Below are 22,254 nucleotides of genomic sequence, written 5' to 3'. Positions count from 1 at the left end.
ATTTTGTCCTTCCTGCCCATCCTGTGACAGAGAAACATGAAGGATACCCAACTGGGGGAGCGGGGGCAGTAATCAGATGACTTAGTGTAAGCCTCAGGGACCAGCATTTAGCAGAGCTGGGAACACTAGTACTCAGTACTTGGAGTTCCTGGGAGCCATGAGAATTGTGTGTGTATGTGTGTGTGTGTGTGTGTGTGTGTACACGTGTACACGTACACGTGCACTGGTCCTGAAGCCAAATAGAAAGGGGATAGAATAGAACCATAGAACTGACAGGGTGCAGGCCTGTGTGTCCCAGGTCCCTGTCTGAATGCCCAGAGCAGGGCCACTTAGAAGCAGAGGTAGAGGCCAAGCCCAGGCTTGCTGCACAGACTCTGCTAGATGCTTATGCCTCGTTGCTCCTACTTGCCACTAGGCACCTGGTATGGGGTCTTCATAGCCTGAAATGTTATGGGGACATGTCCCTGGATGCAGGCGACCTGCCTTCTTCCTCTACCTCTCGTCAGTACCGTAAGCCTGCCATCACTCAAAACCCCACTCTTGCTTCAGAATTTTTATAGCACGGGGCACTCACTTCTGGCACTGAACCGAACTGCCCACGTAAACCGTGGCTCTCTAAACATGTTTCTACACCCCCTGATAACGCTGGGGGTTCCTGCATCATCAGGGCAGGAATATGAGAAGAAACGTTCTGTGGTCCGCCCAGAGACTGGTCTAGTCACTGTTGGTCAATGGGTATGAGATGTTGGTGTCCTGCCCCTACCTCTGGATGCCATCATTCCCTCGGATGCTGACTGTCAAGTGCTGCTCTGTTGCCCTCCATCACACAAGAGCATTATTTCTGCGGGTGCCTTCACTGGACCCCGACAGGAGCGGCTCACCTTGCCTGCTCCCATTTGGCTGCTGTGCGTCTGACCCTGTGGGAAACAGGAGAAGAAAGAAACAAGAGAGCTGCCCACACATAGCGTCGCCATCACGTGGTCTTCCTCCAGCTTGGACTGCAGCTCAGCTTCCAGAGAGTTCCTTCGCTGTGTTCGTTCATTCGGGTCATAAAGGAATATCATATACTGAGTGGCTTATAGACCACAGAAGTTAATTTCTCATTGGTTAGGGGTGGAGGAGGCTGGGAAGGCTAAGATCAGTTTGCAGGCAATTCAGGTCCATGCAGTGAGAGGGCCACTTCCTGGTTCACAGAGGCCATTTTCCACCTGTACTTGGTGGAAGGGGTTGAGAGAGCTCTCCAAGGGCACGGTCCATCTGGAAGGGCACCGATCCCACTCCCATGAGCTTGTCACTGTCTCAAACCCCGCCACTTTATATGTTAGGATTCACCGTCTCAACCATGGGCACCGTGAACAGTTCCTAACGTCTGCTTTCCTGTGTTGTCTCACAGTGCCAAACTGTTAAAAAGCCCAGTCCATTTTAATAGCAAAGCATGCACAGTCCCACTGGTCCCAGCTGAGCTCGAAGCAACAGAGGGAGCTACCGGGAGCTTCTTTACTATTTCCTTTCCTTCTTCTTTTCTACTGACTGCAGTCCTGACTCCTCAGAGTTAGAGCAGGAGAAGAATGGCCACCCTCCTGTCTGGTTGGTCGCAGTGTGGCCATGGGGACCATAGGTTCCCAGGTAGAAATGCTGGCTTCATTTTGTTGGAATGCATTTTGTGTACGTGTGTGGATCCTTCAAGGTCCCTTCCTGTGCCTTTCCTTGGCATGGGAGACAGTCTCATTGACATGGTCTCATCTGCTTTTCTTTTTATGGCCCACCTCCATCCATTATGTTGGCGTTGCTTTGCCTCTGGCAGGGAGCCCTCTTAGCGGGAGCTAAGATCCACCCTACTGAGGCATGCCTGGCCCAGAGGAATTACCTGAGGTATCTCTCTGCTGCCAGCATCCCTCTGTCCCCTCCCCAGGTTGTCCCCTTCAGCCTCACCTTCAGATTTCCCCAAACAGAGGTCAGCACAGCAAAATGTGCCCCTAGCAAGGGGTTCACAGCAGCTCCAGTCATGGACTCCCTCAACTTCTTTGCTGGTGGAATTAAGACTCAGATTTCTGTAGGACTCGGCCAGAGCTGATGTCAGTTCTTCCTGTGGGAAGCCCCCACATCTGGCTGGAACTGGGGACCCTCCCCACCCCCCACTCCCGTTCAGCTGTGGAGCCTGGGGTCATGGTAGGGTCACTGGGTGCTCTTCCTCTCAAGAATTTTTCCCATCAGTCCATCACCAGTCCTCATCTATGCCTTGGAGAAGGTGGGTGGCCTAAGAGACCACTGTTCCTCAGGCTGTCTACCTGAGGAGTGTAAAGAGTACATAGCCTCCCAGCCTCCCAAGCATTTGTAAGTGGCTATCTAAAGGCTTTGTTTTGTTTTTGTTTTTAAAAAAATTTTTCATCACAGCTTTAAATATTTACAAAGCATATAATTCCTGGTATGTTGAACATGGTTCTTGATAAGACCTATGTTTTAGAAACATCTCATCAAAATCCCTTTTTAAAAAGTGTTTTCAAGAGAAGACCTCAATATAACAAGAATAAACAAAGCCAACCTACTAAATCAGAACTTTTATTTTAAAAAAAACGAAAATTGGGCTTCCTCTTTCTAGTTTGGTTATCCACACTTGTGATGTCCTGGAGACATTTGCATTCCAACTTGAATGCTGATAGGCAGGTCTGCTGATGGGCAGGCAGGAGATGGGCAACCCACGAGGTGAGCAGGCTGGGAGGTGGGCATGAGGGAGGTGGGCAGGCAGAAGGTGGGCAGGCAGGAGGTGGGCAGAAGGGAGGCAGGCAGACCAGAAGGAGAAGAGGAACAGGGTTTTGCAAGGATGAACCACTTGTATTAGGTATTCCTTCCTTTGAATCTTGCCAGATTCTTTCTTGGAATCCTGTGCTTGGTGCCCTGAGGATTTTACAATGCAGGGAAATGGAAAAGTCAGATTCAAGATGGTCAGACCCTCTTTTAGGGGAAACTAGAAAGCACCAGTATATGTCAGGACACGTTGGCTTTAGGAAGGTCTGTTTGAGGGAGAGTGGCCAGAAAGTGGTGTCCTTGAAATGATGTCTGCGCCCCAGTTTGGGGAAAGTGTATGTGCCTAGGGGTGCTCCATTGGAAGTCTGCTGGTTTAATGGTGCCTGGGCCTTCTCTGGTCACCTTTGACAGGTTCTGCACAGGTGGCCTGACACTGCTGGGCAGAATGTGGATGCCATAGCACCCCCAGTCTCAGAACTGAGCTCTCTTTGGAGGCAGAAATGACAGGAAAGTCCCCTCTGACCATCTTGCCTGGCTCCCAAGGAGCCAAGTAAAGCCTGTGGACCATAACCCCGCATCAGTGGCGAGTCACCCCTCCGAGTCTCTGCTGCCATTGTCCCTGCTCCTGCTCCTCCCTGTGTGGGAAGGGGTGTGATGGGGAATTCTGGGCTGAGCAACCATTTCCATGTGGTCAGGGCTTTGGTGTGGGCGGCAGAGGGAGACACAGCTGGCCAGCAGGGGCTGGGGGATGTCTCTGGGGGGACAAGGCCTGGGCCAGGGCAGAGTGTGTCAGCCAAGTGGAATCCCAAATGCCCCATTTTCAAAGCCATTTGCAGGGCTGAGCTATTTCTTTGTCTGCACTGGAGGGACCCCCCACTTGCCGCCTCAGCCTGGGAAAATGTGTGCAGCCTGGGCCACCACTGTGGCCTCTAGAAGCGGCAGGAGTGCCTCAGACAGCTGGTCCTTACGGAGCCTCCAAGGAATTGGCTGCCTGGCCCATCATCAGCCTTGTTCTAGAGTCGGCTTCTGCCTGGGTGGTGAGAGTGGACGACACAAAGATGTGCTTGATCCAAATGGCCTGTCATGCTTCCTGGTCACTCACCATGGTGGTGGTGGGGGTGTGCATGCCCTGGGTGCCACCCCCGCCCCCTTTCTTCCTCAACCATTTCCTTAGGATTGTAGGATCTTGGTAAGCCCCTTAACCACTCCAAGCCTCACCCAGAAAGTGATCTGGCATTTAGGATCAAGTGAATGAAAGATCAAGAGTATTGAGGTATCTGGCTTACCACATGCACCCAGGGAAGCTGTGTTTCTGAGGTAGAGATGTCTGTCTGGTCCTCTCTGGTCCAGTGTGGTGACCCCCTCACACCCTGAGCAGAGCTTGTGGCAGCCTCTGCCCTGTAGAATGAATTGACAGGTCACCTGATTTATGGGCTTCTGTGGGGTTGGGGATGAGAACAGAGGGGGAAGCGAGCTGAATTGTGGCCTAACAGAGGACTAGAGGGACTGTCTTATCTGAGACTGAGAGGATGTGGCCCCAGGCCCCAGCCCACCACACACCGTGCCAAGCAGTAATTGTCAACCTTCAGGGAAGAACTTGTAACACTTCTGATTCCATGACCACCTCAGGAGGCAGGCTCAGGGGTATAGGCTCAGTAGGCCTAGGGAGATGCCTGGGCCACTATGAAGAAGATCTCTGTCTCAAATGCCCTCCCCATGGTGGTCTCCCTGAGTGAATCCTCAGGGAGGCTTGAGTAGGGATGGGCTAAATCTATGAGGTCATCCTCCAATGGTGCTCTACTAAATGAAAGCATGTGTGGCATTGAAGGTGTGCTGGGCTCTGAAACTCCAGTCTGTAACAGGAATGGGTGGGGGAATTGTGGATAAAATATGGGAAGGGGGAGCAAGCGATGTGAATTCCACCTATCCATCATCATGGGAATACCAGGACTCAGTCTGAGTGTGGGCCTAAGACCCTAAGAAATACCGAGTTGACTCATGTCTCTTAGCTGGGGTGCGATCCTTTTTACTTCTGCCTGTAGCTCTCTGCCCAGGCTCCACTTTGGAACACAGAGTTCCTGGGTTCAGAGTTCACCAGACACAGTCACAGAGTTCAGAGTTCACCAGAAGGACGAGTCATCCTCATGCACTCTCCCAGCTCCCTGACTAAGGGGAGGCATGAGGCCAGCAGTGCTGGTCTTGGGTGGACACTAGCTCAGCCAAAGGTCCCACTTCTCTTCTTCTTTCTCTTCAGGGAACCTCTCTCTAATGGCCCCTTGGGTCTCAGTTTACCATCTAGTTGTTTTGCATCAAGTCATCGGTTCCCTCTCTCTCTCTCTCTCTCTCTCTCTCTCTCTCTCTCTCTCTCTCTCTCTCTCCCTCCACCTCAGAATTTAGGGATAGTAAGTAGCCTCCTTTTCTTGGGTGCAGATGGGCTAGTCTGTCTGGCTCTGGGAGGCTGGATGATGATGCCACAGTTAATAGCTTGGCTTTGGGGTCTGAAAAACCTAGACTAGAATCTAATTCTATCACTGTGAAACTACATCTATCGTTTCTCTCCCCCTAGCCTCAGTTTCCTCGTGTCAACAGAGATGTTAACCTTCTCACATTTGACCTGTAGTGAGGACTGGCGATGATAGAGATAGTACTTGTAAAGTACTAGAGTTTTTATCTACTTACTTTCAATTTTATTTGTTTGTTGGTTTGCTGAGAGTGGCCCTTTCTTGCTGCATACCTCAGGCTGGCTTTGGACTTGAGGTCCTCCTGCCTCTGCCTCCTGAGTGCTAGACTTCAGGGCCTAGGCTAGCCTTGGAACTTTATTCTTCAAAAAGCAGACTAAACCCGGAGTTCTGCACACGCTAATTACTGTGGTTGTTATTTATGTGTTTCTCCTCCAAGTTCACAAGTCTCCCATGTGTCAGGTGCTAAGCCAGCTTCTGGAGACAGCTGAAGGGGAGACATTCTGCTAAAGGACCACTCACACTACATCAGCGTGGGGATTCTGCTAGGAGGATGGTGCTCTCCATGGTCTAGGCTGAGATCATGGGCAGGGGTGGCTTCCATGATGGACATTCCAGGCAGAAAGGAGAACACTTGAACAATTCCTGTCTAGAAGGGAGGTTCCTATCCCACCTGGGGTCAAACATGGAAAACTGGGAAGGAGCTGAAAAATTGCACAGTGGAAAGAACTCTTCTCTGTCCACCCACAGGAAGATGGAACATTAGTCCTTCAAATGGTGTGAAAAGTCATCTGGTCTGGCCTTGAGAAGGGACCTTAGCAAACGTCAGATGAAGTACTTACAAGATTCTCAACACCGTGTCCTGGCTGTGGACTGCCAGGCACTTAGACCAGCAGACGCCTATGGATCTCAGAAGAATGCTGATGATGGAGCATGCATGTGTGAACTGGTACATGGAGAGGTAGATTTGCTCCCTCTTTGCTCTTGTGGTCCTGTGATGACCCGAGGCAAGCCTACCTGGGGGTTTGCAGCAGCCACACAGCAGGCAGATGGGGGAGGCCTGTGCCACTAACCCAAGAGCTAGTCTTATTATTAAAATTCACACATCACACGCTGAGGGAAACACTAGGCATGGAGGAATTGGAATTCTACGGCGTAGACTTGATCCGTCACTCACCTTCCAAATTGGGTACATCAGCCTGCAAATCAAATGCATCACCTTCGAATTCCATGGACTCCCAGTCAGATTAGAGGCATCACTGATTGCATCAAATGCAACTCTGATTGACTCAGAAATTGTACCTCACCTAGTAAATCATCTAAATATTCCCCACATTACAAGTTTGCAGTGGAGGTCTTGATGATACACTTAACAGACGATGTGTGAGAGCCACAGTAAGATTTAAACAATTACCTGCAGAAACAAACTCACTACACCTGTCACTTGGAGCTGGAATTACCACCCAGACACACATCCTTCCCTTTGCAACCCCACCCCCACCCCCAGTCTGTCTCACCGCTGCTGGTGTCCTTTCTCCTCCTGAAACATGCTGAGGTGAGCTGGGGACCCAGGTCACAGCCCAGGAGACGCTGGTGGGAAATCTCAGGCAGCAGTCCAGATGTGGTACAGCCGGCAGGCAGCAAACCGTTTTGCTTAACCTGCACAGTTCTTCAAAAGTAGTGAATGCTTCAAAATTAGAAAAGCCACAGAAAAAAAGTCTCTCTCTCTCTCTCTCTCTCTCTCTCTCTCTCTCTCTCTCTCTCTCTCTCTCTCTCACACACACACACACACACACACACACACACACACACACACACACACACACTAGATTTTAGCTTCTTCTTTCAACAAAATAAAACTTGATAATAACAATCTGCATGCCTACTAGCAGTTGAACCTAACAATAGTAACCATGGCCAGGTTTGGTTTCATACACTGTCCTTCGACATTCAAGACTCAAGACCACCTTAGCATGATGGACAGCCACAGACTATTACTTCTACTCGAGGACTCCGAGGACACGGGAGTGGGAGGGTGGGAGGGTGTGGGGGAGGGCAGGTGACAGATGCAAATCACGCGGCTGGCAGTGGGAGGAGCAGATGTGCAGCAGCTAGGTCACCTAATGTGATATAGAACAGTGACTGCTGTGGGATCCTAGAAGTGGGCTTGCAACCTCAGACGTGGCAGGCACTGGGAGGGGACACGCTTACAGTATGGCCCAGTCAGTCCTGATACTATCTTCTCAACATGGAGGCTCACTGTCAGAGCCTCAGCCAATGGGTTTAGGCATATCCGATTTTCTCTGGGACATCATCTGCCTGGGTCTGGTCAGCATTTGTGTTTGCAGCACAGTTCAGGCATGGACTACTGTCTGTTCTGAGATGCCCCCGAGTGGGCTCTGGGATGCCTCAGATCCTTGAGCCACAACTGTAGATCCTGCGTCTGTGAAGAGCTGAAAATATTCTATAAAACTCACTCTGTACAGCCTGCATCTGATTTTCATGTGGCAGGTTTAGTTGAGAAATTAATTTAGTGGCTTGAGACAGGAGGATCACAAGTTTGAGAGTAACATGAGCTACATAGCAAGACCATCTCAAACAACAAGATGTCTGAATAGGACTGAGGGTTTAACTCAGCAATGGAGCACTTGCCTACCATGGGCAAGGCCAGTGTTTGGTCCTTGGCATTAGAAGAAAAAAACAACAAAAACCTCTAGTAGATTAGGTTGAAACCGTCTGTCAGAGTACATGCTGAATGGTACAGGTAAGGACTGGTCATGAAACCTGTTTCATTTGCTTGTCATTAGTTTTTATTCTTGTGAAATGGGAAGGCAGCCTGAATGAACCAATACAGTCTAGCAAAGACAGAGGCATAAAGCAGGTATCTCTAGGGTGTAGACGGGAAGATGAGTGTAGACAGGAAGACCGTGGTGATGAGAAGAAAGCTGGACACTTGGCTCGTCCCCATGCCCAGGAGAAAGAGGCACATGGGAGAGAAGTCAGCGCTGCTAAGCAGGCGTGTCCATGGGCGTGCAGGTGAGGAAGGAGGAAGGCTGGGGAGGTTGCTGGGAATACAGGAAGGAACTTGTTAAAGGCTGGTCATGGCTTACAGTGGGCCAGAGCTGGAGAGGGATGAAGTGGAATCAGATGAGCTGGTGGCAAAGCTATGAGGAGATGAGAAGTCCAGAAGAGGGAGGTGACCTGGAGGTCCTGGCATAACGAAGGTCACAGAGAAACAGAAAGGCTGTGCCTTTGCTGTCCCGATGTCTGATGCCACTCAGTATTTCTAGTCTATAAAGCAGCCTCCGTCTGAAGGGGACCGTGTCAAAATCCGTGACCATTTATGAGTGTGCGTGAGCCACCACTTTGTATGGATGCAATTATGGAAGACATCACCCAGGGTTTCACAGTTGGGACTGACACAGTGATTGACATTGTTAGCATCCTGACCCACCCCGTGCCCTGACAATGTCATCTTACCAAAGTCCTCTTTAAGAGGAAACTCCTCCCCCTCCTTCCTCCCTTCCTCTCTCGCCATGAGGTAGCGCATGCCTCCTCCCTTGCTTTTCTTTCCTTTTTTCTTTCTCTTTTCTTCTTCTCCTCTCCTCGGACCCTGCCCGTTTTCTCTTTCTTCCCCCCTCTCCCTTCTCCACTTATTAAAACTTTCCACATGGGTGCCAGGCCTGCATGGTGTGAGTGACTTTCTGCCATGCCCCTTGGCTCCACCCACCAAAGCCAACAGACACTGTTTTCAAAGTACAACAGACATTGCTTGGAAACTCACTGGGCCACATGGAGAACTGACTGAAGAGATTTGAAGTGTGAGTTAGAGGCAATTCTGAGGGATGAAGAGGAAGACTGTCCTTGCAATGCCCTTCTTACTGCAACAAACTCCATGTCACCGTGTTCCAAACCCCTCTCCATGGGCAGGAACTCTCAGAGAGTTCATCCAGGCCAGAACTGCGCATTACTTACAGAATGGGCTGTAGAGTTCCAGGACTGTCCTGGCAGTAATGGAAGCTGCCTATGTTCATCACACTGTCTTAGTGGTAAATCCTTAACCTGTTGAAGCCAGAATCCTAACAGAGGGTGTGGATATCTAATCATTGTACTGCCTTGTGCTCGTTTCTACACACTTCCATGTTAATTTCTTCAAAGAAAACACTAAATAAAGCACAGTTTATGACCTCATGTTCTGGTTTTGCTTTTGAATGTAGCAGAAGCTTCATAAAGGACGTGTTTGGCCTCCTCCCTGCGGGTCCTGCTCTGGGCAGTGCTATGGTCAAGGCTGTCACCCAAGGCTTACCAAGGCAGTGTCTTCTCAGTTCCTATTGGTCTATTTCCTCCCGTGCTCCGGCTCCATCTCATGAGGCCTATACACGAGCCAAGGAAAACAAAGCCCACGGCTTTGCATTGTACTCCTAGTGCATGTCCCCCAGCTCTGGACACGCTGAGTAGAGATGACAGGTGAGTTTTCAAAGAGAGCCTGGAGGAAGCCAGTTTCCAAGCCCATGAAAACTCCAGAGCACACTGGATCTCTATGAGCTCTGCCCTCTAGGTCTTGTAGGGATTGAGACAAACCGGATGCCACCAGCAAGAATGTGAATGAGGATGGGACCAGAATATTAGCATCCAGGGGCCAAAGGCCCAGTCCAATGCCTCCTGTGCCTGAGCCGAAAACAAAGGTGTCATCTGCAAGAGTCTGCAAACTCAGATGAAGATGTGGCCAGTGTTCCCCGTAGCTAGCAGCCAGCGCTCCAGAGATCCTGCTATTTCCTGCCAGGAGGATATGAGCAGACAGCCCCTGGGAAATGGACCCCATTCATATTCAATTGGAAAATAATTGTATACTTCAAAACTCTTCCTCAGACTACCATCACATGTCCCCCGTGTGTTAGTTAGTCACTTTTGGTCACTGTGACAAAGGATCTGAAAGCAGCAGGTTAGAAAAAAAGGAGATTGGGCTTGGCTCCCAGTTTCAGGGTTTACAGTCCATGGTGGACTGGCCTCATGGCTGGTAGGCCTGTGACAAGATAGAACCATTACAGTGGAAGAACATGACAGAGAAAAGCCACCAGCCTCTCTACAGCTGAAAAGGGGGAGGGAAGAAGAGAAGAAAGAGGAGGTGGTGGCCGCAGTGGCCAGGCACAACACATCCTTTGTAGACATGCCATTGATGACCTGCTCACTTCCTCCAACCAGCCCACCTGCTGATGGCTTATTCATCCTATGACTGACAAAGTTAACCGATCACTGACAAAGTTAACCTACCACTGACAAAGTTAGTGTCCCTGTGATCCCATGGGCTTCACTAGCACCTCCGGCTGGGAGGGAGCCTTCAACATCTGCACTTTTGGGGTAGTCGGGGACGGGGGAAATTGGAGAGGACAACTCCCTGTCCCTATCACAAACAGTTTGCAAGAGGAAGGCACTGTACTTTAAATTCTTACAAAAAGAAGAAGAAAACTGATCTTCCTTGAGTGGAATCTTCTGTGAGTGGAAAATGTGTGCTTTTCACACGGCAGCCTTGGTCACTGGCAAAGGCTGTGATGCACGGATGAGCAGGACATGAGCTGTCCTGTCTGGATGTTGCTGGGAGCTGTGGGGCAGAGCAGCCCTTTGGTGACCGGTTAGGAACCAGTCTAGAAACATTCTTGGGTGCTCGTGCAGGTCGTCATTGTAATGTTTGTTTTGCTTTATTTTCCACACAGCATTCTACTTGGCTAAAGGAAGTGGGTGGAAATGCTCTAATTCAGGCTGGCTCTTCCAAATAAGAGCACTCCTCTCTCTCCCCTTCCTAGGCCACTGTGCCTCTCACGATCAGAAGCTTGGTGTTCTAGAGTTCTACTTGTTCTGCCCAGAAGCCAGGCCGTCTTGGCACTGGGTTTGAGCTGGATCTGGTCCTCAGCCCTGTATTGCTTTAGTCCTGTGGTTCCCATGCGGGGCCTTGCAGCAACTGCTCCAGAAAGCCTATGAATGCACATAAAGGAGCAGCCTAGACTGGGTACAGCTGGACAACACACACACAGGCCAGCAGAGGAACAGAAAGAGGGAGGATTGAGAATCAGAGACAGCAAGGCCAGGGCTTAGTGTTGGCCAAAGGTGGGAGATTGACATGGAAAGGGTGTGACTTTGCTACACTGGCCAAGTGAGTAAAAGGGAAACCATCATCTCTTTCAGTCTTTGCCACCTTAGGATCCTGATTTAGTTTCATGTCTACTTTCTGCTAGGAAATAGCTAAAGCTTGTCTCAATTTACAGGCTACAACAACATGAGGCCTAAAGGCATTCACTTGCCAAACCAAGATCCCAGAGTTACCAGACTTCAGAGCTGGGCTTGCACATGGCTCTGGCTGTGCCCTCTAGGACCTAGCAGGGAGTGTGAGGTCCTGGGGCTGCATACAGCTGTGCTACAGAGGAGAGTGCAGCCAGGATGTAACTAAGGCCAGGGAGATGAGCAGCTCCACCACCATGAAAAGGCTGCTTTGCACTTCACCTACCTCACCCTGAGCATGCCCAATCTCTGCCTGGAAATTGAGGCTCCCACCCTTGAGTGCCTGGAGGTGGGTTGGCTTGGTTCTGGGCTAATGGGTGTATCTGGCATGTCCTGTGGCAAAGCAGATAGTAAATGCCCTCCGACCAGAGCCTCCCCCTTGGGCTACAGCAGATACAGCTGGAGACAGGTGGGGTCTACCTAGTCCTCTCAGTGCCCCAGCCCTCCTCCTTCCTCCCTCCCTTCCTTCCCTGTCCTCTGCAATTACTGTCTACCACCCAGACACAGCAGACAGCCTGAACTTTTCCGCCTAGAGCAGCCTTCCGTGCCTGAGGCCCCTGGAGATTCTCAAAGGTCACAAGAAAAGGACTGCTTCTTCCTGGTTCCAACTTATCGGTCTGTAGGATTGTTGCATTCAGGGTGCCCTGTGTTTAGAGAAATGTTGAGAGAAACTTACATGTTGAGGCCACAAGTGTGCAACTGACATTAAGAGGACCTTGGCCCTGTCTGCCACGTGCCCGGTTGGCACCGTTGTAGACTCAGTGGTTCTCAGTGGTTCTTTAGCTGTAGAGACTTACTCAAGGAGGATTTCATGCGAAAGTCTAGTTGGTAAAAACAGATAAAATCGGCTACTTCTTCCCGCAGTGGGTAGATGCTGGGAGGTTCACACCTCAGGGCCTTTGTCTCTGGGGCCCTTCCTTGTCCTAATGCCGGAACCAAAGCCCCTTGACCCAGTTTCCAGCCATCTGGAAACCACTGTGCCATTCCAGACCTTTTGATTTACCAGGAAGCAATTGCATTCCATAGATAATGGAGTGTTTCTGCCATCTCAACAAAAAACAACAAAACAAGCAAACAACAACAACAACAACATCAACAAAATGAGAATTGGCTTGAGTATGCTGAATTTGGAAACCCACGTTCTGCTTCCCATTTGGGACAATCTTGTTGGAATTCTTCCTTCACTACAGTTACTTATCAGTTGCTTAAACTTTAGAATCAGACAGGCAGTCAATCTAAGTTTACTAAGAAAATACCAAGTGCCTCCTGGGCGTAGTCAAGGCATTGTGCACGGGGCCCTGTGATAGGACAGGCTAGCGGCCACCCCAAGGAATAGAAACACTCAAGTATAGGTGGGTGCTAGGATGGCTTGTATAAAGTGCTGTAGTAATGCAAGAATCCCCTCCTTGGTCCAGCCTGAGCAATGAGGACGACCTTGTCACTGGAGTGGAATATCAGAGGAAGGCAGGGTAGCCCGGAAAGGCATGAGGCAAAGGGCTCTCTTTTCAGGAAGTCCTAAGGTCCCGATGGGAACCTGAGAGCTGCGTGATGTGAATGAACCAACATGGCTGGAAGGAGGCAGAGACAGGCCAAAGCTGAGGCCTGGGAGGCCACATTAAGGAACTTCAACTTCATTCCTAGGCAATATCGGAAGCATGTTTTTAAAGCAGGGTCTATGCACTTTCGGATGGGGCCTTCTGGCTGCTGTGTGATGATGGATCTGAGTCCAGGGGTGCGAATGGACGACAAGTTAGAGCATTGTTCACAGCGGTACTGGTGAGTTCTGATGGGGGCCCAGAATGGGCTGCCCAGGTGCAAAGACCAGAAATACTGAGAAGACATTTTAGGGAGGTGGGATGGGGTTTGGGGAAGGGATGTGGGGGAGAGAAAAACAACAACAAACCCAGACATTATCTGGCAGGTGACTCAAAGGTTTCAACAGCCAGTACTCAAACACCTGGAACACAGGCAAGCCGAGGAGGTGTGGAGCTAGGGCAGGGACCCCAGGGCGGGTGCTGTATGACCGGAGGTTTACCAGGCCACAGAATAACGCCGCTGCCCTGCCCATGACAGCTACCCAGAACACCGGGGGAGGGGGGGGACCTTTCCAACGTGGAGAATCTGTTTTTTTCTTCACAATGCCCATCTATGGAGTTCAGGTGCTCGGGAAAGCAGGGGTGGAGGCCTTAGGTGGTGATCAGCTCAGGGTCCGCTAAGTGGTTCCACTTGTGGTTCTCAGACAGGACTAGCACATGTATCTGTCACAGTGGCTCAGCATATTCAGAACACGGCAACTGACATGAACTCGGAGGTTTATACACGACTACTTTTTTTTTTTTTTTTTTTTTTTTTTTTTTTTTTTTTTGTTCTAGAGTCTGGGAAGTACAAGATCAAGGTGTTGGCAGCTCCAAGGTCTGGCGAGGTCTGCTCTCTGGTCATGAGACAGAGACTGTGCTCTCGTTTGGTAGACGGGCCTGTTTTGTAAAGCCCATAACACCAGTTTGGACAGCTTTACTCCAATATTAAATTACTTCCCAAATGCACACCCCTGTAATAGAATAGCATCGCACTGGAGATTAGGTTTCAACCTAGGAATTTGAGGGGACATGCTCATTCAGACCACAGAATGGGGAAAACATAAACTGAGGTCCAGACCCTGACCCTGAGAGCTTACTTAGGAATAGTTCTGGAAACCTAGCAAAGAAACTGCTAAAGTCAGGCTGCCCCCGGTTGCCCTCTCAAAGCAAGGGGTTAAAAATTTCTTTAAAAACCCTACTGTGCCTTGGAAATCAGCTGAACGGCCTTTCCGTACAGCTCCTAATGTCCTGGGTGCACTACCTGGCATTCTGATGAGATATAAACAGTGGATTTTATGGGCAGCGGCATGGGCCAGTGGGCTAAGGACAGGCCAGGGAGTCAGCAAGGACTCAGCCGGGGCGCCTGGTGACCGCTTGACTCAAGGTGTGACCTTGAGCTGGTTGCTTAACCTGTTTACACCTTAGTTTCCTTGGCTGAAAAATGGGAGTCCTGACACCAGCGGGCCACACAGGGGGGCCATGAGCAGAGCTAATTGATGGCTGAAGTGCACCCTGGATGTCTGGTGCTAGTAAACAGCTAAGTAATTACGCGGCGCCTTGAAGCTGGCAGCCCACACGCAGGGCACTCTTCCCAGGCTGAGGGGCCTCGGAGTGCGGCCCAGAAAGCCTGGCTCAGCTAAACGTCAGCCACTCACCTCGCCAGCACCTCCCGGGTGAGTCCCTCTCAAGGTCATTCTTCATCTCCTGGAGAGCTGTCTCCTCAGGCACGGATGTCTCTTCTCTCAGACCTGTTTTTAACCTTCTTTTCTGCAAGGTGTGGCTTTTTTTTTCTTTCTCTCTCTCTCTTTAAATTGGTGGCCTGGTGAATGATAGCATTTGTAGAGTATGAGACATGCTAGGTGCTTCCCAGGGAGTGAGTGTATGTGTGTGTGTGTGTGTGTGTGTGTGTGTGTGTGTGTGTGTGTGTGTGTGTGTGGTGGCTTCTGCTCTTCCTATTCAACAGATGTGGACACTGAGGCAGGGAACCAGGCACCCTGTGTACTCTTTCCAAGAGTTTGTCCACCACTGGGCCTGCCTCATGGATAGCCTTGCACGACGGGGAACACTCAGGGGCTCGCCCCAGAGTCTGCTGACTTCTAGGATCTTAAGCTACCTCTCTTCAGCCTTGCCTGTTAGTCTTTGCTTTCATGGGGTATATAGGGTAGAAATAACTGGAAAATCATTGCTCTGGGGTACAAGGGATCCACACAATCTCTTCGTCTCTCTACCTGAACCTACGAGCTTGGAGCAAGCTACCTGGCCTTTCTAAATGCATTCGTTTTCACTGTGTCTCTTTTGGTTCTGTGTAATTTTGACTGCAGCAGGGCTATAAATTGTAGCCAGGATACCTACTTTCTCTTTATTCTCAGATATAACAAAAAATATCAGATACCTACTGTCCCTGGCTAGGCTAAGTGATCTCACAGACAGAGACTAGTTTACATGCAGTGCTCTGTTACATCACATGCACGCAAGTGTGCACGCGCGCGCGCGCGCGCACACACACACACACACACACACATACACGTGTGCACACACACACAGGCACACAGGCAGGCACACACGCACGTATGTACATACATGGGCCAGATCTCATGTTAGGAGGGGGAATATATCCCTGTCCCCAGAAGCAGAACAGGGTTCTGGAAACTAGGCAGACACATGAGCAGCAGATTCTGGGTGATATGGATCGTAAACAACAGGTGTGGTCTCTTGCTGTTTTAGGTCTACTTAATAGTGTTGTCAGTAGGCATGGGTTTCTGAGCTGGGCTCCAGGGACTCCTCCTGAGAATCCAGGTGACTCATCAGTTCATCTAAGGAGGGACAAAGAAAGAGCTGGGTCTAGGCTGTGCTGTTCAAATCTTGTTGGGAGGTAGGTATGTCCTGGTTGTTAGCAAAAACCCTTCCTCTGCGCATACACAGAGTCCTAGAGGAAGCGAGAAGCCCTCCCCTCCTGGAACTGTGAAATGACATCAGATCTCCCAGTTGCTTCGGAAAGATGTGGAGAATCTGAAGAGACAGTGGACACCACATCCCCACCGCAAGATGGCAGATGGATGACAGCGCTGTCTAGTTTTACGTCCCTCCAACTGTTGATGACATTGTGACATTTAGATGATAAACTGGCCCATTTCAGGACAGGCTGGGCGTCCTCATCCTTATTCAGGCATCACCAGGATAGCGACCATAGTACTTGTATGCAGCTGCTCCCCATCTCTACCCCTCCGAGAAAGTCACGTGGCTAGATAGCACACTTCATCCTTCCCAAATAGCCCGTCTTACTTCTCCTTACACCCTAGCGATAACAGCATAGTCCTTGATGACCAGTGGGCCAGAGTCAGAAACACCCCACTACCCTCCATTCTCCTCTTCCCAAATCCTAAGGCTCTGCACAGCACAGCCACATTTCACACCCCTGACTCTGAGCCCTTAGGAGAGGATCTACAGGAATGTGAGCCTCCGCTAAGGCCTGCCTTCCTGGACCTTCCCAAGTAAATGGGACCAACCATCACTTCCTATTAGCACAACTTGGCCTTTCCAGCAATGGCGGGCAGCCACAGGCTGCTTCCTGGATCACTTAGAGTCTTAAAAACTATGCTGTGGGCCCCTGCTGCATCACGGAGGGCTCTAGGGAGCAGCCAGAGCAGGCTGGAGGAGCGGAGCATTGAGAGCTCTGCGTCTTCCACTAAATCGCATCTTTACCCAGTACCCTCCCCCAGGCCCAGCCTTCTCTGCCAGCTTTGTTCCTACCCCCGTAAGATGGCATCTGGAACCTTCCAGGGCCAGGGATAGTCAGTCATAGCAGATAAGGGGAGCGACTGCCACCCTCTGGAGCCTGTGTTCTCAGGGACTGTGTAATTCTACAGTGGCCTACACTAAGTTTAAAGACTGAATTAACTGACGTGCTCAAGGTTATAAAAGGGACGAGACTGGGATTCCACGGGTTGCATGCTTCTTGCTTTCCCAGGAGCCTTTCAGCATGCCTTCGGGAAGGGCCCTGGAAGGTGTCTTAGGTCAGTGAGAGTCATTTCTTCCAGAGAGCACCATCAGGGTAGAATCACTAGTGCCTGGTGTGGCCGTCGCAGAGACCCCACCCGGGGCCCTCAGTGGTTAACGGTGAACACGTAGAACATACTCCTCCTCCTCCAAATGGATGTGTGGAGATACTGTTTCCTTTTATGTTCCTGAAGAGCCTTGACTGGAACTCCAGACATGGGCTGCACGGGCTTCAGCTGAACGTCTGCCTCTACTGCACCAGCATGCAACGCAGACCGCAGGGCTGATGCCTGACCGGAAATGAAATGCTACTACTCCAGAGCCCTGAGAGAGTCACCAGGAGCTGGTCTGAGAGCAAGCCCAGGATGGGACAATCTGCAGACCAGTCCCTCCCTTCCCACCACGGATGCTGCACATCACAGGCATGTTGCACATGGAGACCGGTGGCCTGGCCACTCTGGCAGAAGAGCATCACTGTGCAGAGAGCTCCCAATTTGGCCTGCATCCCAGAACCCTCCCTAGAATGACCCTTTGCTCCTTCACTCTTTTGGTACAAGTTTCTGCCAAAGGAACACAGATGGAGAGGGGATAATCAGGGCTGGGTTTAGATATGGGGGAAAATGCTCAAAGTGTCATTATGTTCATCCTGGTGAAGCATATAGCAATGGTGGATCATTATAAGGTTTTTGTGGAAACACATGCACACACACACACACACACACACACACACACACACACACACACACAGAATGGTTATTGGGTAGGTTCTTGTGCATCTGTGAGCTATCGCTGGAGTGCAGGTGCCCTTTGGGAACATCACAGTTGTGTGGGGATGACCCTTCAGGCTTTCCTTCTGAGCTGTGGAGACTTCTGGACCTCTTACTTGTTTGTGTTCTCATGCAAACACTGCCTCTTCCTTTCTTCTCGTGCCCCCAACCCCAATCCTTGAGCCTTCCTCAGTCTCCCCGGACAAATGCTATCTCTGTAGAAGAGGCTCACCACTCATACCCCAGGGCCACAACTGGCACAGGCTGGCACATGCTGTGTAACTGGCTGTAGAGGTGTGGGACTCTGTGCTTTGGGAAGCTGATGTGGAGTACCAGTTGGGGCAAAGGGGCATCTCTAGCAGTGGGGGCCACAAGCAAATAAAGGGCTCCTGATTCCACTTACCTTAAAGGTCTGTTTTGGACCTAAGGGCTCGTCAGCTTCTCCTTGCTCTTTGGAATTACCCCCACAAGGCTATGCAGGTGCAGGGTGATTAGAAGTCCTTGACACTGCTTCCCTCATATCCCAGGCATTCCCACACCCAGAAAAGGTATGTTGAGAATGGGTGTGGATCTGGCAGTAGCTGTGCTTGTGGGGAACAGGCCTGTTGACCTAACAGGGATGTCCGGTACTGCCCCTTGGGTGCCCAGAGCCCAGATTAGAAGGCTGCACCCAATAAACCTCACTGGCAGCAGAGAAAGGTCAGAGGAGGGAGGGATGAGATGCTGAGAGGAATGGACAGCAAGCTCTTGCCTTTGCCCTTTCTTCTCCTGAGCGACGGGCTTGGAATTTGAAGGCCCTAAAATGTGACATGGCCTGACATTTGGCATCTAAGTTATGGGAACCAATGAGATGACAAGAGAAACCAATGTGCCTGAGGCTAACCCTGAAGTGGAAAGATTTCCCATGCCAATTCATTGGGAGTTCGTGGGCTTTGTGGACAAACTTTCTCAGCTCAGAGCATAAGCTTTTTCTTCTAGAAGTCGAGGAAAGGGTCACTATCAACATCAGCAGGTGTATAAGTGACAGAGTCAGGACTAGACCCCAGGCCTTGAGACTTCTAAAGCCTTATCCCACTGATTTTTTTTTTTTGAACTGTGGCAATAACCTCAAAGGTTAGGGACTAAGCTCAATAACAAATACTGTGCAGACACCAGATGCAGAGATTCCTTCTCCTTAGTTCACTGACAGGTAACAGACGTTCTTCAGTCCCTACAAAGGTATGTTTACTGAAATCCACGATACAGTGAATGAGCCTGGCTAGGAGCCTTCCTCCATCACCCTCTCTCCAAATCATCCCTCCCAGACAACCTTCTCTAGCATCATCCTCCCTCATATGCACGGCAGCTCCCTCTGGGTGAATGATGTTGACTAATAGTCCAGGGTCTTTGCTCCCACGCCTTTGCATATCACTCGGCGGGGGTGGGGGTGGGGAGTGGGGGGTGGGGTGGGGGGAGCCTTATTGAAATGAAGCAACTGAATGAAATGTTCTGCAAACACGATGTAGTGAAAGTGGAAAGATGATGAGTCTTCGCTCCTATGCAAAGCACATTGAATATTTCTTAGAAGGCAACATGGTCCTGGGTTGCTAGAAAGCATTGCTAGTGAGTGAGGTGTGAGTGAAATGGGATCAGAGGTTGGGGGTGTGGTTGGACACATCCAGCACAAATCTTCGTCTTTCTTACTCGGAAAGCCTGAAGTTTTGCACCACTTCAAGAAATTGGAAACTGGAAATGCTAAGGGATGCATTATTGGGTGTGGTTAACTCAGGAAGACAGCTGGGCACGCCCATCCATGGCCCCGTACTCAAAGGAAAAGCATTGGATCTACATCAAAGGACAGTGAATGGATGCACTCTTATATGTTTTAAGTTAAAATGAAATGTTGAAGGTGGATAGTATAATTTTCTCTGATTTCTTTCTTTAACCAACTTTTTCCATTAACTGACCAACACCAGTCCATACTGTGTCAGATAAAAGGGATCCTGATCTAATAGCTAACAGTTATTGAGCAATTATTTGGTGCCAGACACTATACTAAGTGCCTTTCATGTAGCATCTCTTTTAATCCTTACAATCTGCCCACGAGTTAGATACTAATAGCATCCTAGGGTGGCACATGGGCCAGTTTTTACAGGTCCTGGGCTCTCCTGCCTCCCACTTACTCTCCTGTCTCCTGCCAGCCAGCACCCCAGGACTAAACCGCACCTCTGTTCCCCAACCTGAGGTGTTCCCAACACCTCGCCCCTTGTACCTGTTTGCTAGAAGGTGCTGGAGTTCCCAGGCTCCTCAGGAGGACCCCTGATGGAACCACAGGAAGGGGACAGAGTGGTTTTCAGCTGCTCCAGATTTCATGTCTGGATAGGAGGAAGCTGACAAAGAAACTGGAAGGTGGGAGCTGTGACACGGAAGAGCTGTGGAAGTTGCTCCAGAAGAAGAAAGCTCAGAATTTGGCCCCTCGCTGTGGTATGGGATGGAGGCTGAGAGTGGAACTCTGGAAAAGCCCAGCACAGGCACTCAGAAGAAGGTGGCGTGGAAAGCTGGGCAGGATGCCCACTGTTCCTTACAGCGTGGGGCTCAGAGGACAGCTTCCTGGTTCTCCCTGGGATTTCTAAATAGATAGTAATGGCAGCTAAAGGAATGAAGCACTGAGCCTCCTTCAGCTAGGGCCCTGTGGAGCCCCTGGCCTCTATGACTCACTTTTCTGCACTAGAAATGGATTGATTGGACGGCAGGAATCAAGGCCAGAAATCCAATGTCCATTAAGGCCGACGTGATAAGAATTAACAGGATGGCACAGGATAGCAAGTGTATGGAGTCATCTCCTGGGAATGGGGCATTTGCTGTATATGTATCTGGCAAAATACTTAAATCTAGGATACATAAAGAACTCATGTAATACATGGTGATTTGTCTACATAGTCCTGTTAAAAGAAAACAAAAATAAATAAACAAATTAAAAAAAACATCAACTTTTGAATCGACACCTCCCAATGACTTCAACTTCATTCACATCTAGAAACAGCAAATTCAAACCCCATTAAGATAAGCACATCATCTACACTAAAGTAGCTAACATTGAAAATTCTGATCAGATCCATGTTGGTCAACAGTGGTCTACAAAAGGTCCCTAAGTGAGGGGGTATGTTGTCTGTGGGGAACCTAAATACAACTGTGAAAACCACCGGAAGAAGTATGCTTTTTCCCATCACCATGTGTCCACCACTCAAAATCATGTCAGTGATAAGATATTCCTCCCCAGCTAAGACAGGTGCCTCCTGCCATGATCCCTACTTGGCTGTCTTGACCAAAAGGTGGAGACATGTACCTGTGAGGATGCCAGGGAGGCCAAACTCCCTCAGAGAACTTCTCAGCAGTTTCTTCTGTCCAGAAGAATTAAAAAGTCGCACTTCTGTATGAGTTAACTTTCTGTAGCTGTGATAAAGTAGCGTGACCAAAAGCATCTTCTAGAGGAAAGAATTTATACTGGCTTATGGTCCCAGAGGGTGAGACCATGAAGGCTGGCAGCAGGTGGCTAGAGAGGGAAAGTGAGAGGTCACATCTCAACTGCACACAGGACACAGAGAAGAAGAAGCATAATAAAGCTCTGGACCGTCAAAGCCCACCGCAGTGACATACTTCCTCCGTCACGACTCTACCACCTCTAGATTCCATAACCTCCCCAAACAGTGCCAACAATGGGGGACCCAGTCTTCAAACACATGAGCCTATGGGGGCCGTTTCTCATTAAACCACAACAACTTCTATATATTTACCCAAGAGAAATGAAAACACGTGAAATATATGTTTGTAGCATTTTTGTAATAACCTCCAAATGGAAACAATCCAAACACTGATGGATGAATGTATCAGCACGTGGTACATCCACACAACCCCATTCCACTAGTGAACAAAGAAGAAAGCATCCACGCTCCCGGGATAACGGATGTTTGAAGCATCGTTCTGAAAGGAGGCTAACTGAAGGATCACTGCCATTGCTTCCATTCATTTGAGGACCAAGAGCAGGGGACACTAGTCTCCAACAAGAGACAGCAGAACCATGGCTGCCAGCAGTCCATGTTATGCTGACTGGAAGAAAGCTTTCTGATGTGGGAGTAGTATTTACTGCTTTGACTGTCCTGTTGACTGCATGGGAAGACTCTTTGCCCAAATTCATCAAAGCCATATGCTAAAACCAGTGCACTCCATCACGTGTGGAAGTTGTATTTTTATGAAGATGACATACTGCCAAAGTTTGAAACAAAGTGGGGGGACCATCCTGTTAGGACCAGGGTGGATATTGATTAGTTCAAGTTATGTATTCCAGGCTGTTTATGGTTCCTTCTGATGGAATGCCATCAGCATTCCAGAGGCCTGCCTGCGGTCCTTACAGTGTTGTATCTGGATATGTATTGCCTGTAGCCAGTGTGAAGAACTATG

The sequence above is a fragment of the Peromyscus eremicus genome, chromosome 2 (assembly GCF_949786415.1).
Source record: "Peromyscus eremicus chromosome 2, PerEre_H2_v1, whole genome shotgun sequence".
NCBI classification, from domain to species: Eukaryota; Metazoa; Chordata; class Mammalia; order Rodentia; family Cricetidae; genus Peromyscus; species Peromyscus eremicus.
This window is presented reverse-complemented; position numbering follows the sequence as displayed.